This window comes from Ceratotherium simum, chromosome 13 (genome assembly GCF_057802395.1).
Source record: "Ceratotherium simum simum isolate JZ-2026a chromosome 13, ASM5780239v1, whole genome shotgun sequence".
Taxonomy (NCBI): Eukaryota; Metazoa; Chordata; class Mammalia; order Perissodactyla; family Rhinocerotidae; genus Ceratotherium; species Ceratotherium simum.
The window spans coordinates 28943597-28950496 of record NC_141912.1 but is presented as its reverse complement, the minus strand read 5'-3'; the positions used below and the strand labels follow the sequence as shown (position 1 = coordinate 28950496).

General features: G+C 36.0%; 1 pseudogene; it reads right to left on the bottom strand.

Moving 5' to 3' along the window:
- Positions 1-1007: 1007 nt before the first annotated feature.
- Positions 1008-6595, bottom strand: LOC101407920 (olfactory receptor 2B8-like; annotated as a pseudogene).
- Positions 6596-6900: the final 305 nt, after the last annotated feature.

The following is a 6900-nucleotide window of genomic DNA, read 5'->3' as shown; positions in this document are numbered from 1 at the left end:
TTTTTTAATATTTTAGACAGTCTTCATACCTTGTTGTCCTCTACTTCTGTCTAATATCAAGGTGTGCAAATGTTAGCTATTATCATGAACTGACATCCAACTGATGATAATTCATCAAAAAGCTACAGAAACCCATCACAGACAAAAATTTTTCTAAAAAAGTTAAGACAGTTGCACTTCCTGATTTGTAAACTTACTACAAAGTCATAGTAATTAAGACAATGCGGTACTGTCTTAAGATTACATTTATAGTCAAGGGAACAGAATTTCGAATCCAGCAGTAAAGATTTATATTTATAATCAATTGATTTTTGACAAATATGTCAAGATAATTCAATAGCCTATTCAACCTTGGATTTTCCATGCAAAAAAAGACATGAACTGAGATCCTTACTTTGTACACAAAAATTAACTTAAAATGGATTATATATAAGAGCTAAAACTATAAAAATTTGTGAAGAAAACCTCGGGGTAATCTGCAAGACTTGATTGTAGACAGGTGCACAAAGATTTTGAATATAGGTCACCAAAAGCATGATAGAAGAAAATATTGATAAATTGTAAGAAGGAAATATTGATAAAATGGACTGATAATAATGAAGAAGAAGAATAAATGACAACAACAAGCATTTTTTGAAAGCCGGAGAAATACATTTTCCAGATGCTCTTGCTTCCAAGGTTCTAGATGCAGCTCACTGAGATGCCTTTGAGAGATATTTGAAATGTGGAAGTGAGGGGGAGTCTCTTTTTTTCTGACAATGGCAACAGATATGTCCTTGAATTTTTGTAACGTCTTGCAATCACTCATCTCAGATTTCAAAGGTGGTGTCAATTCAGGAGGAGTTTTTTTCTAGGTCCTGACTGTTGAGTGCAAAAGGCACTATTAGGCTCTCTGGATGAGTGTTGAAAGCTAGTAGTTATCTCCTAGGTTTATCTCCTCCAGCACTTCAATAATTTTATAAATGCCTAATTCATTCCCAGAAATACATAGGATGGACTGTTTTACTCTATGAATCTTGCCTGAACCAAGCGTACTATAAGAAGCAAGTAAAAAAGAGATATATGAGTAATGAGAGGCACTGGGAAGTTCTTAAGGGCTTGCTTTTCCTCTGAAATTTGTAGTTTGAGTAAAATCGTACAACATTGTCTTCTCTCCATGCTGGTTCGTTTGGAAAGTAAAGCTGACTTGGTACAGGTCTAATTTCCATCATTTGTTTACCTTACAGAAGTCAGAACTGACTAGGGAGGAGGCTGAATGTTAACATAAATGAGTATCAACTCATCTTTCTACCATAAAGGTAATAATTTTTTCCTTCTGTTCTATTACAGTATCTACATTATCTTAGTAAGTTTTTGTTACGTAATAATTGCTTCAAATTTTTGTCAAATAAGTGATTTGATAGTGTGTATACTGAAGATAATATATGCAATATTGTATAAATAAATGATTGGTCACTAAGTATTATTTTTTGTGAATTGTATTTGGAGTAGTATTATTGTATTCTGCATATATACATACACAGAGAAACATACAGAGAGGGAGAGAGAGAGAACAAAGAGGCAAGAGACACTTTTTGTTAAGGGAGTTTATTTTATACGGATATCCCATATAAAGTTGATAAAGTACTACTTATTTTATTAAAATACTGCCCTTTCCCCTCTTCTTTTCACTGCCAAGGTTGTTATAAATCTAATGCGCAAATTCATGTGGATCTGTTTCTAGATTCTCCATTGTGTTTCATTATTCTCCTTGTCTATTCTTGCACCCATATAACACTGTTTTAATTGCTGTCTCCTCATAATAAATCTTGATATCAAGTATTCCAAGTCCCTCAACTTTGTTCAAGAGGAGAAAATTACAGGCCTATCCCTCTCTTGAACATAATGCAAAATTCTAAGCAAATTATTAACATTTTAAATCTAGTGATTATGACCAAGTTGTTTTTATCCCGGGAATTCCAAGTTGTTTCCATGTTAAAAAGTCAATTAAGGGCCAGCCTAGTGGCATAGCAGTTAAGTATGGTGCACTCTGCCTTGGCAGCCTGGGTTCTCAGGTTCAGATCCCAGGCGCAGACCTACACCACTCATCAAGCCATGCTGTGCTGGTGTCCCACATACAAAACAGAGGAAGATTGGCACAGATGTTAGCTCAGGGCCAATCTTCCTCACCAAAAAAAAAAAAAAGTCAATGTATGTAATATACAGTATTAGCAAAATAAAGGGAAAATCATGTGATCATTTTAATAGATGCAATAAATCCTTTGATAAAATGCAGCATCAATTCATGTTAACATAAAAACACACTTAGCATCTTAGCATACTTGCAATAAAAGGGAATTTCATTAATCTGATAAAGGGTAGCTCTAAAACTCCTACAACAAGAGAAGATCACCTCTTATGTCTAACAAAAACCAACAAAATTGAAGAACCAACAATTTTAAGGGAAATTGCTCAAGGTTAGAGTTACCATATGTGAACAAAAAATGAAGCCAAAAAATACTGGACCATACATGCAAGGATATATGAGATACTTAGTATCCTGTACTCCTTGTATAATGAAAAATCATACCAGATGCCCAATAACCAGAATGAACACTGTTCAACAGCACTCACCTTTCTCTATGCAATGAATATCAGGTCTGCATTAAGGATTGAACTCACTAATTTTTCTCTTTGACTCTCTCTGCCAAACAACTTAGCTGACTAACTCAGTCTAGTGATAAATAGCAACTCCCACTTGAACATCAACTTTCTTTTATTTCAACACAGAAGGAATCCAGAAAAGGTCAGTATATTTGATAAGCCTAGAGTTAATCACAAAATCTACTCCCTTCACCCTCTACCAAATGACAAACACTGTAAAATATGGAAATGCTTGAGGAAAGACGGATAATAAAGTTGCTGTAAAGAGGAGCTGGGACTATGATATTTGATATATTTGAAACCTAATTTTTCATCTCTTGTATATCCTCCTGAAATACTATGCAGACACACACAAATAGACATAAATAGAAGAAAAAACAAGGCCATTTATATTTTTATAGTGGTAAAATATGTGAGGTTTGGGATAGAGAAGGAGGAATCAATTGTGTATATATTACTTAAAAGATGATAGATCAAGAGAATGGAAAGACAAGCCACAGACCGAGAGAAAATATTTACAAAAGACATATCTGATAAAGGACTGTTATGCAAAATATAGAAATAACTATGAAAACTGAAAAATAAGAAAACAAACAACCTGATTAAAAAACAGACCAAAGGCCTTAACAGACACTTCACCAAAGATACACAGATGGCAAATAAGCATATGAAAAGATGCTCCACATCATATTTCATCAGTGAAATACAAATGAAAGCAGCAATGAAATACCACTACACACCTATTAGAATGGCAAAAATTTGGAACACTGACAACACCAAATGCTGGCAAGGATGAGGAGCAACCGGAATTCTCATTCATTGTTGATGGGAATGCAAAATGGTACATCCACTTTGGAAGACAGTTTGGAGGTATCTTACAAAACTAAACATACTCTTACCATATGATCCAGCAATTTTCCTCCTTGATATTTACCCAAAGGGGTTGAAAACCTATGTTCACACAAAAACCTGCAAACAGATGTTTATAGCAGCTTTATTTTTAATTGCCAAACTTGGAAGCAACCAAAATGTCTTTCAGTAGGTGAATGGTTAAATAAACTGTAATATATTCCAGACAATGAAATATTATTCAGTGGTAAAAGGAAATGAGCTATCAAGCCATAGAAAGACATAGAAGAACCTTAAATGCATATTACTTAGCAAAAGGAACCAATGTGAAAAGGCTACATACATACTGTATGATTCCAACTATATGACATTCCTGAAAAGGCAAAACTATGGAGACTAAAAAGATCGGTGTTTGCCAGGGGTTAGAGTGAATGGAGGAAGGAATATGCTATGCACAGAGGATTTTTAGGGCAGTGAAAAGACTCTGTATGATGCCACCATGACATGGTGGATACATGTCATTACAAACTTATCTAAACCCATAGAATATACAACACCAATAGTGAACCCTAATGTAAACCATGGACTTTGAGTGATAGTGATATGTCAATGTAGGTTAATCATTATAACAAACGTACCCCTCAGGTGTGGGGATTGATCGTGAGGGAGGCTGTGTGTGTGTAGGGGCAGGGGCTATATGGTATATCTCTGAACCTTACTCTCAATTTTGCTGTGAGCCTAAAATTGCTCTCAGAAAAATAAAATATTTGAGAAAAGAAAGATGATAGACATTTTATCACATCTTCAAGCAGCTCATTTTCCATACTCTTTGGGACAAATGAATGGTATATCCACTGCTCAAACATATCTGGAGAGGGCAAGTGTATGTCACCATTAATGAAATGACCTATTACATTAGAGTCTTTGAGAGTGGATGCTTTCTCATAGGGTTCTTTTGTAAATTCACTCAGATGAATAGTCAGTCTCTTTTTCCCCTCTGTTCCCAGTGTGAACACCATAATTTGCACAACAATGTAAGAAAAGAAGTGATTATAATATAATGAGATGTATTGCTTGTTCTTGTTCTTGTATCTGTTCTTACAGATATTTGGCTATTTTCACAGTACATGTAAGAGACTCTTAATTGTGTCAAGCCCAGACACTTTTGCTTAGACGTAGCCCTTTCATCCAGCAACCACTACATAAAATGTAGAATCTGTGAAACATGGTATTGGAGATATCTATCCTGTGTGCAGAAGCTGTAGGATTTCTTGCCTTTCCATTTGGAGAAAAATTTCTATTTTTCCGTTTGGCCTGCTGAAAACAGCTATGATAATGCTGATAAAGTTGATTGAGCACCAAGAATAAAATACATACTGATTGGACCACAAGACGTTTTTAGATCAAAGGTTGTTACTTGAGAAACATAAAAGTTCTTCCTATATTAGCCATAAGGAAAAACTTCCATAGAATGATGTGCAGAGTTAAAGAAATATGGTAAAAGAGGCTGCTAGACGGATTGGATAAGTGAAGAAACAGGCAGAGGCATTGCCCAGAGCTTTGTATCTGTGCACTTCTTTTTCTCCAGAACAGTGTAGATGACCACAGCATGCACTTGGCTCCCTGAGGATGTCCTGTCCTAATACTGATTAAAATTAGATTAGATATACAACAGCTATACTAACACAAAAAAGAATGTGAAATGAAGAAATGAAGTTTGTTCTTCATTATCTATAAGTGTATTCTGCTAATTTTGTAACATAATTTAGTCATTTCAAGGAGTCATCTTTCTACTTCTTTAAACAAGTTTCAAGATTATTCCCTTAATCATTGGTTTTAATGTGCCGTACGCTAAGAAATGATATTTGGTTATTAATTTTAAAACTTGATTAGAAAAGACACTTAGTAACAAAAATGCAATTATTTTACTAAAATCTATGAATGTTCATTACCTATTTTTAGAGCTCTGTCCCATTATTTTGGGGTAGAATAATCAATATTTTACTTCCTGTAAAATACATAGGTAATAATAGGAACAATCAGCCATTGTAATTTGGGAGTGAGAGGAATGCTGGCAGTTGGCCATAGGCATTCTGAGAGTGTGGAATTTGACTTGTAAGAGGACTGCATTCTCCTAAGCCATGTTCCATCCTTGCTCTTATTCTCTCCCCAGTAGCTTCTTTACTGCTCCCTTAACATCCTTATTTCTCAAGGTGTAGATGAGAGGGTTGAGCACTGGAGTTATAAGTCCATAGAAGAGTGCAAGAAGCTTGCCCTTCAATTTGGCTGAGTTGCTTTTGGGTGCCATATATGCATAACCACTAATGGCTGAGCCATAGAACATAATGACCACCAGTAAATGAGACCCACATGTGTTGAAGGCCTTCTTGCGACCCTCAGAATATTGGTTCCTTACCACAGCTCTGACAATGTTGATGTAAGAGAATAGAATCGATCCAACTGGGATAACTTTTATGACCACCACAGCTGCATACATCTCCACTTCATTGATCCGTGTATCAACACATGATAATTGAAGCATGGCAGGTATCTCACAGAGGAAATTCTCCACCTGTTATTGACCACAATGAGGTAACAAGAGAGTCAACACTGTTTGCACCAAGGAGTTGCTGAAACCTGTTACCCAAGCCACTGCTGCCAGTTGTTGGCATAGCCAAGAATGCATGATATCTGTGTAATGGAGAGGCTGGCAGATAGCTACATGGCGATCAAAGGCCATTACTGAGAGAAGTATATATCCAGTGGATCCTAAACTAAGGAAGATAAAAAGTTGAGCTATGCATCCTATGTAGCTGATGCTTCTCCGGTGGCTCCCTGTATTTACCAGCATCTAGGGGACAGCAGAAGTAGTATAACAGAGATCCAAAAAAGAGAGATGAGCCAGAAAGAAATACATGGGGGTGTGGAGTCTGGGATCAAGGTGTGACAAGCTGATGGTGGCTGAATTCCCAAGGAGGGTCATGATGTAGAAGATGGATATTACCACAAAAAGAACCATTTCTAGTCTGGGCCATTCAGAGAAGCCCACCAGAACAAAGCCATTGAGGTGATGAAAGGTGTTACTGAATCTTCTCATTGTCATGACACTACTTACAGGAAACACCACAGTCAGACTTTTGGGAGCCTGATTATCCTGTGCTTAGAACTTATCCTGGCTCACGTACCTGTATGCAACCTAGGATCTGGATAGGAGATGCTTACACAAAATCATTAATATATTTCCTTTTATTACCTCAGCAAGAAAAGTGAGAATTAACAACTATGTCTCTCATTCTAACAACCATATTTTAATCCATGACTTTCACTTCATAAACTCGCAGTTTACCAAGTAGACGTTATACAAGCAAAGATAGTAAAGAGGTATTAGAAAATATTTGTTACAAAAAG